This window comes from Geotrypetes seraphini, chromosome 7 (genome assembly GCF_902459505.1).
Source record: "Geotrypetes seraphini chromosome 7, aGeoSer1.1, whole genome shotgun sequence".
Lineage (NCBI taxonomy): Eukaryota > Metazoa > Chordata > Amphibia > Gymnophiona > Dermophiidae > Geotrypetes > Geotrypetes seraphini.
The window spans coordinates 169010434-169019603 of NC_047090.1; the positions used below are offsets into that span (position 1 = coordinate 169010434).

General features: G+C 44.2%; 1 protein-coding gene across 3 annotated transcripts in view; it reads right to left on the bottom strand.

Moving 5' to 3' along the window:
- Positions 1-8413, bottom strand: part of VRK1 (VRK serine/threonine kinase 1) — a 121211-nt gene extending 112798 nt beyond the window's left edge. For 2 of the 3 annotated variants that reach the window (XM_033950802.1, XM_033950804.1), the window contains exon 1: positions 8265-8413. The gene's annotated coding sequence lies outside the window, so the exon portion shown is untranslated. The other variant, XM_033950803.1, reaches the window with a different exon arrangement.
- Between the last annotated feature and the right edge of the window lie 757 nt (positions 8414-9170).

The following is a 9170-nucleotide window of genomic DNA, read 5'->3' on the forward strand; positions in this document are numbered from 1 at the left end:
GACCGCATCATTGATCACCTTGACAGACACGATCTGATGAGGACCAGCCAGCACGGCTTCAACAAAGGAAGATCTTGCTTGACGAACTTGCTGCACTTCTTCGAGGGAGTAAACAGGCAGATAGACAAGGGTGACCTGGTTGACACTGTACATCTGGATTTTCAGAAGGCGTTCGATAAGGTACCACATGAATGACTACTTTGAAAAATTGTGAGCCATGGAATCAAGGGTGAAATACTCACATGGATTAAAAACTAGTTGGCGGATAGGAAACAGAGAGTAGGGGTAAATGGACACTACTCGTACTGGAAAAGCGCCATGAGTGGAGTACCGCAGGGTTTGGTGCTTGGACCCGTGCTCTTCAACATATTTATAAACGACCTGGAAATTGATATGACAAGCAAGGTGATTAAATTTGCAGATGATACAAAGTTATTCAGAGTAGTGAAGAGACAGAAGGATTGCGAAGACCTGCAATGTGACAAACGCGCTCAAGAAATGGGCCGTGACATGGCATATGAGGTTTAACATGGATAAGTGTAAGGTAATGCATGTCGGTAACAAAAATCTTATACACGAATACAGGATGTCTGGTGCAGTACTCAGAGAGATCCCCCAGGAAAGAGACTTGAGAGTACTAGTCGACAAGTCAATGAAGCCGTCCGCGCAATGGTGGCAGTGGCAAAAAGGGCGAACAGAATGCTAGGAATGATTAAGAAGGGGATCACAAACAGATCAGAAAAGGTTATCATGCCGCTGTACTGGGCCATGGTACGCCCCCCACCTGGAATATTGCGCCCAGCACTGGTCACCATACATGAAGGACATAGTACTACTCGAAAGGGTCCAGAGAAGAGCGACTAAAATGGTTAAGGGGGCTCGAGGAGTTGCCGTACAGTGAGAGATTAGAGAAACTGGGCCTCTTCTCCCTTGAAAAGAGAAGACAGAGAGGGGACATGATCGAAACATTCAAGATAATTAAGGGAATAGACTTAGTAGATAAAGACAGGTTGTTCACCCTCTCCAAGGTAGAGAAAACGAGAGGGCACTCTCTAAAGTTAAAAGGAGACAGATTACGTACAAACATAAGAAAGTTCTTCTTCCAGAGAGTGGTAGAAATCTGGAATGCTCTTCCGGAGGCTGTTATAGGGGAAAACACCTTCCAGGGATTCAAGACAAAGTTAGACAAGTTCCTGCTGAACCAGAACATAGGCAGGTAAGGCTAGACTCAGTTAAGGCACTGATCTTTGACCTAAGGGCTGCCGCAGGAGTGGACTGCTGGGCACGATGGACCACTGGTTTGACCCAGCAGCGGCAATTCTTATGTTATGATCTTAAAGTGGCCAAACAGGTTGAAAAAGATATGGCGAACTCTAGAAGGATGCTAGCTATGGTCAGTAGGAAAACGGAGGTATTGATGCCCCTGTATAAGACTCTGGTGAGACGTCATTTAGAATATTGTGTACAATTATGGAGAACACATCTTCAAAAAGATATAAAAAGGATGGAGTCAGTTCAGAGGCAGGCTACTAAAATGGGACATGGTCTTTGTCATAAGATGTAAGAGGACAAAAATCTCAATATGTATACTTTGGAGGTAAGGTGGGAGAGGGGGGATACGATAGAGATGTTTAAATACTTACATGGCGTAAATGCACATGAGATGAGACTTTCATTTGAAAGGAAACTCTGGAATGAGAGTGCATAGGATGAAGTTAAGAGGTGATAGGCTCAGGAGTAATCTAAGGAAATACTTTTTTTTTTTAACAGAAAGGATGGTAGATGCTTAGAACAGTCTACCAGAAGAGGTGGTGGATATGAAGACTGTCTGAATTCAAGAGAGCTTAGGATAGGCACTTGGGATCTCTTAGAGAAAGGAAGAGATATGGGTTACTGTGGATGGACAGACTGGATGGGCCATTTGGCCTTTATCTGCCATCATGTTTCTGTTTTTCTATGTAACAGAGCCTGAAATTCAAGCAAGGACAGCAAATTAATGAGTAGGTGGTGATCTACAGTGTCGAGCGCTGCAGAAAGACCAAGGAGGATGAGGATGGAGTAGTGGACTTTGGATTTGGCCAGGAGCAGGTCACTGGAAACTCCAGCAAGGGCAGTTTCTGTTGAATGGAGAGGGCAAAAACCCAACTGAAGGAGGTCAAGAATAGCTAGATATGAAAGAAAGTCAAGACAACAGCGGTGAACAACAAGTTCAGGTAACTTGGATAAGGGGAGGAAGGATTTCGGGCAATCTGAGGGACAGGTAGGGTCTATGATATCTGCAGCTGTCAGAAGCTGTTATGTGCTGTTTCTTTCATATCATTGGGGGATGGGAGGGGTCACACTTTCATCCCTCCAGTGGTCATCTGGTCAGTTTGAGTACCTTTTCAATACTTAAGACATTTTTTTAAACAGGTCTAGCTTCGGACATCTAAGTTGTGTCCTGATGTCTTGGAATTATCAATGCAAGATGTCTAAGTGCTAAGCATATACAAATACAAAAAACTCACTCTGTACTTTTATGTAAGTGGCTTAATAGTGCTCAGAACCAATAATGGTAATAGAAGATCACAACGAGGTAAAATCTTTTAAGTAGTTGAACTCACAACCAGTATAACAGTTAAAGTGCGATGATTGAACATTGAAGACACTCTTTTTCGGGGTCTTACCTCGTTGTGATCTTCTATTACCATTATTGGTTCTGAGCACTTTTCATATCGTTAATCTGCTTACATAAAAGTACAGAGTGGATTATTTGTATTAGTTTACGTTTTCACCCATGTGGTCATATTCCATCCCATTTTTTGCTAAGCATGTCAAAAGCCCACCCGTAACAGGCCTCCAACATGCCCCCCTTGAACTTTGGATGCTCAGCGGACAAACAGCTTGGTCAGATGTCCAGAAAACCTTTTTTTTTTTTTTACATCTGTATTTTGAAAATGAGCCTGTGTACTTACTTGAACGGCTTCAAACTTATTTTTTTACAGAAGACTGTTTTGGTCAACAGCACTTGCACAGCTTTTTCATAGCTCAGTATAGCCTCTGACCCCTTACTAACCTTCCTTCAATTCTGCATATAGTTTCTCAGAATTCTGCTTTCTTCCTCAGAAATAGTATATTATGCCCTAATTAGATTAAGTGATTCTGACCTCGAATGAACCCCACCCTAATCCTACCCTCCAACCCACCATACTTGCTATTTTATTAGCCACAGTCCTGGAATGTCTCAATTTAAAATTTTCCATTCTTTATTTATACCACTTGTGCGTCCCTATGCTACGCTTCAACTATCTCCTGACCTTTTCCAACATGTTTACTCACATTTCACAAGCACTCATTATGCAGCATTAATATACAAAGTCTCTTCTTCCTCACTACTTCAGTTAATGCTATTCTCCATCTGGACACTTGCATAACCCCTCCTCTATGCCAAAGATTTTTATGATGCATCCTCTAGCTATATTATAAGCTCCAAGGAACTGCCCATTATGAATCCTGCCTAGAATTTGAATTAAGAATAGGCCAGCCTTCTCATTCCCTCCAAAATAAATTTTAACTAGTGCCACTCAGTCTTTCCAACTGTTTGCCCTCCGAGTACTATTTTTCTAAATTCAAGGAGGGATTATGCTTTTCATTTATGAAGAGCTGGTGTGAGTCTTGATATAAAGATCTACCACGTCTCTTAATCTGTATTATTGTACACTACCCCAATGTCCTTTGTGGCACAAAGGTGGTCAACTAGAATAAACAGCTATGCAGGTATAATTGCCCATTGCTTTTAAAAGCCACTGATTGAAGCAGGTAACAAAACAAAACAAAAAAAAATAAAATCAGGGAGAATCAGACTTATCCAAAAACAAAAGCCCATTACACAAAATATTTGAATTTATAATTAGGCCTACCAGTACCACAAAACACTAGAACAATTCAAAAATAGCTGGTGAATTAGCAACTCAGAGAAGGTGGGAGTGATGTCAAGAGTAGACCTCAGCTTTTGTGAAGGTATCTTCAGCCTTCTGCACTTGGTGGAATCTGCAAAGTATTCAACTAAAAACCCAATTAAATATTTACCTCTAGTCTAGAGGAATGCACAAATCTCTAGTCAAATTTCTAAAACTCAGTGCTCACAGCAAATAGTTACCTTTTCTTCCCATCATGCTTAAACACATAAAACAGAAAATGGCTAGCTAGTTTGCCTTCACACCAGCGCTCAGCTCTACAATCCCTGCCACGCCTCAAAGATCCTCCATGCTTGTCCTATTCTTTGAATTCAGACATTCTTTACTTCTATCACTACAAGCTGTTTCATGCCTCCCTATCCTTTTCTTTGAAGTAATAGTTCCCTAAATTATTCAAGTCTACCCCCTTTTCACCATTATTCTATAACCTGTGCTTTTAAACCTGGATGTTTTTTCAACCCAAATGCAAAAACCTTGTATTTAGCATTAAAGCTTAGCAACAAACTAGACAACTCCTCAAGATTCATATCCCTCCTTTGATCCATATCATCCAAGGTGTTTACCCTGTCACAGGTTTTGCATCTAAGAGAGATTTTTCTAGGTAGCCCTTTCATAGCATTGCTAATAAAAGTGGCACAAAACACAACAGGTTCCTATGCCACGCACAACAAGCTGACTCCAAGCAACACAGGAATTTGTTAAATTCCATGGCTGCTACCAGTGTGGGGAAGAACAGACTGTGATTTTGCACCCAGATGAAAACAAGAGCCCTTCCACCCCCCAGCCATTCCCCTTTCTAAGCACACAGGTAAACTGCAGCTACCAGGAAAGTAGTTCGCTGCAATGATACTCCTTATCAGCTGGGTGTCATAAGAATGGATCAATGACACCAGGTCCTCCCCATCTTATAGTTCAGATCAGTTGTTTGGACTTCACAGGAGAGAGAAATATGAGGTTGCAGGAGACGTGGGTTAAATGCACCACCCACCACCCTGGTTCAGCCAGCCAAGCTCGGAAGACAGAAAGGCCTGGCAAGGAATAGCAGCAATCTTCTAGGTTTGTTGGGGGGGGGGGGTATGTTTTGGGTGGGACAATACAAGGATGCACAGAGGATGAAAGAGGGTACCTCAATCATCTCTCCCCTCAGGAGTCCCTTTTCCGAACTGAAGAGCCCCAACCTCTTTAGCCTTTCCTCATACGAGAAGCAATCCATCCCCTTTAACTTTCTGGTTGCTCTTCTTTGAATCTTTTCTAGCTCTACTATATCTTTGAGATGCAGCAATGAGAACTGAACACAATACTCAAGGTGAGGTCACACCATGAAGCGATAGAGGCATTAGAATATTCTTAGTCTTATTTACCATCCCTTTTCTAATAATTCTTATCATCCTGTTTGCTTTTTTTTTGCAGATGCTGCATATTGGACAGAAGGTTTCAGCATATTATCCATGATGGGAAAGGGAACGGAACTTATTTTTTTCTAGTTACACACTCAAAGCAATTTACATACACATAGGAACTTATTTTGGGGCGATGGAGGGTTAGGTTACTTGCCCTAGATCACAAGGAGCAGCTCAAGGATTTAATCCCACAACCTCAGGGTGCCGAGGCAGCAATGATGACACATAGATATCTTCCTTGGTGGACTCTAACATCTGGTAACTATGATTTGGATTATTCTTCCCAATGCACATCACTTTGCATTTGTCCACATTAAATTTCATCTGCCATTTGGATGTCCAGTTTTCCAATCTCTTAAGGTCTTCCTACAATTTTTCATAGTCTGAATGCATTTTAACTTGGAATGCGCTACCGGAGGAAGTGATCAGGCAGAGTACGGTACAGGGATTCAAACAGGGATTGGACGGATTCCTGAGGGATAAAGGGATCGTGGGATACTGAGGGAGGAGCTGGGATGTAACACAAGTATAGAAAGCTAACCAGGTAATAAGTATAGAAACCCAACCAGGTCGTGCATGTGCAAGACCGGAGGGTTAGGACTTCGATGGGAAGATAGGGCTTCAATGAGAAACCAAGGTGGCAAGGGAGCCCTTTCTGGTGATTCAGACAGGTCGTGACCTGTTTGGGCCGCCGCGGGAGCGGACTGCCGGGCAGGATTGACCTATGGTCTGACCCAGCGGAGGCACTGCTTATGTTCTTATGAACAGTTTAGAATCATCTACAAATGTAATTGCCTCACTTATCAATCCAATTTCCAGATCATTTATAAACATTTTAGATAGCACCAGTCCCAGTACAGATCCCTGCAGCATGCCACTAGTCACCCTCCACTGAGAAAAATGGCCGTTTAGCCCTACCCTGTTTCCTGCCCAACAACCAATTCCTAACCTACAACGGAGCACTGCCTTCTATCCCATGGCTCACTTTTATGCATATGTTTATTCACACCTTCAAAAAAAAAAAAAATTTAAGTAAATTGGTGAGGCAAGAGCTCCCTTGGCTAAACCCATGCCAATTTTACCCATACACAGAAGATATCATTAGTCAGAGTTTTGGCAATTTTAAAAATTGTATTTCAAAAATATTTTCAGAATAGGCACTCTAGAAGTTTCCCATCTTTTTTTGCTTATCACAGAAGGTCTATGAAGCTCTGTGCATTTCTAGTTCTAACACTAATGTTGCAGCCAACTAGGGATAGTACCGACATTCATGCAGCCCTCTGTGTATAGAGGTTGCACATCTCAGGTCTAACATATGGCACCTGAGGCAAAATTCCAATTGCCACACTAGTGTCAGGCCTAAATAGTTGCATAGTAAGGGTAGGAGTCACCCCCCCTCCTCGCCCCCATACCACACTTACGCTCTCCCTCTCCCCTCCTTAATCTTCACTAGCGTGTGTGGCTTCTGTAAGCATGCTCTTTGTGCCAGCGTTGGATTCCCTCCGACATCACTGCCTGGCCCCGTGATCTGGAAGCGATTCAGAGGGGACCCAGGCTGGCACAAGCAACAGGTAGAGCCTGCTCACTCTAGCGAAGATAATACGGAGGTATGGGGGAGGGATGGCGTGAGGGTAGCATAGTAGAGAAGTGCCAGCACCCCCACCGACTTGGCACCCAGGACAGTCTGCACCCCTCACACTACGCCACTGGGCCTAGAGTGACTAAATATCTAATCTAATCTAATCCTTAGGTTTGTATACCGCATCATCTCCACGTTCGTAGAGCTCGACGCGGTTTACAGTAGGAGAAATAGGAAGGAACTACAACAGAGGGTTAGAGGTAGAAGTGTGAAGAAAATTTAGAGGACTTGGGATGCCAAGATATAAGAGTTTCCTTGATTCCTAAGCTATTAACTGGGTTACTGTCATTATACTGTATATTTCAATGTCACTGTTTGGGTCCCTGTTGGATGTAAATTTGACCTCATCTGTGACAACTGTTACAAATTTATTAGCTTGCTACAAAAGTTTCCATTTTAAGGGTATAAGACAACAGACCGAGTAGGATGAAGTAAAGCTAACTAAAATAGCCCAACACAGCCACATTGGGCTATTTTAATAAAAGTCTTTGTAGAACCAAAGAGCAATCTACTGTGGATCACCTGCCTCTTGGGTCGCTTTCATTTTTAGCGTCCACCTTTAGAAAGCAAGACGATTTTATATTTTTGTAGGCGCAGAACAAAAAAAAAAAAAAAGAATTGAAAATTACCAAGTCCCCAGTACTTCCACACTTTAGTTTTCTAATTTCAATTATTTAATCGCATCTTTGCGCCATACTCAAGTTTCACAGCCGCATCGGCTTTGGAGCCCTTTTGGCCATTCCCTATTATAACAGTGCACCTCACGCAGCATCCGTGGATTGGGGGGGATGGGGGGGCACACAAAATGCTTCCCCCAAACCAAGGGTAATATTGTCACTACAAGGTGGGGGGGGGGGGAAAGAGGGGAACGCGAGGACTTCCACCACTTCTAGCGCAAGGATTGCACGCTTTACTAACACCTGTGGACGCCTTAACCGCAAACCAGAACAAATTGATTCTCAGGAGGGGGGAAGGGGGGGACCGAGAAGCAGTACACGTACAATTAACCAACGTTACACGTATCAACACAAAGCACTTTGACAAGACGCCCGGGTGAGGAGGGCGGGGGGGGGGGAGACAACACAAGGACTCAAATGAATAAGCCGACAGTTATCTTCCGCAGACACCCCCCCCCCCCCCCGGGTCATGGCAGGTCCCTCTGTCCCCCCTCCGCCCTCACCAGCACCATAGAAACGATTTTTTTTAAATGCAGTCGTTGGTAGATCAAAGAGAAACGCCGAGGAGAGCAGGGCGAGACCATTCACTCACCCGCCGGCCAGCCGTTTCGCTTCCCGCGCTCTTTTCTCCAACCAGGAAGTAGCGGCCCTTACGTCAGCAGCATTTTATGAACGTGAAACGCCTCTACGGCGGCCCGACGTAGCCAAGTCCCGCGGCCGGGCGTGAGTAAGCGGCGGGGGGGGGGGGGGGGGGCCCTAGTAGAAGCGCTCTGCGGCGATCAGCGGGGTCAGGGGGGCGGCGACCGTTTAGTCTCCGAACAGTGATCTCGAAAATGACACGGGAAAAATTCCCCCGTCCGGCAAACTCAGCCTTAACAGCACAAACCTCGAGCACTTATGATTTTAAAGGGTTTGTGCAGATGAGGACGGAGCTTGCAGGGATGGGACAGGAAAAGAACTCAGGCGGGGATGGGACGGGAAAATGAGTTCCCGCGGGGACGGGGAAAAATGTGCCTCTCCTCTTGTCATTCTCTACTTACACCATGCAAACAGTAGCCCCGGTCCTGCTGATATACGGTTTTAATGCAAATGAGACTTGCTTTTAACACGTACATATAGCAAGATAATGAAGGGAATAGACTTAGGGCTCCTTTTAGTACGGTGCGCTAGCATTTTTAGCGCACGCAGGATATTAACCCGTGCTACAGGGCTAGAACTAACAACAGCTCAATGCTTAAGGTCTAGCGCGCACGTCAATTCAGCAACATTAATGCCCTAACACACCTTAGTAAAAGGAGCCCTTAGTGGATAAAGACAGGTGGTTCACCCTCTCCAAGGTAGAGAGAACGAGAGGGCACTCTCTAAAGTTAAAAGGGGATAGATTCCGTACAAACGTAAGAAAGTTCTTCATCCAGAGAGTGGTAGAGAACTGGAACACTCTTCCGGAAGCTGTTATAGGGGAAAACACCCTCCAGGGATTCAAGACGAAGTTAGACAA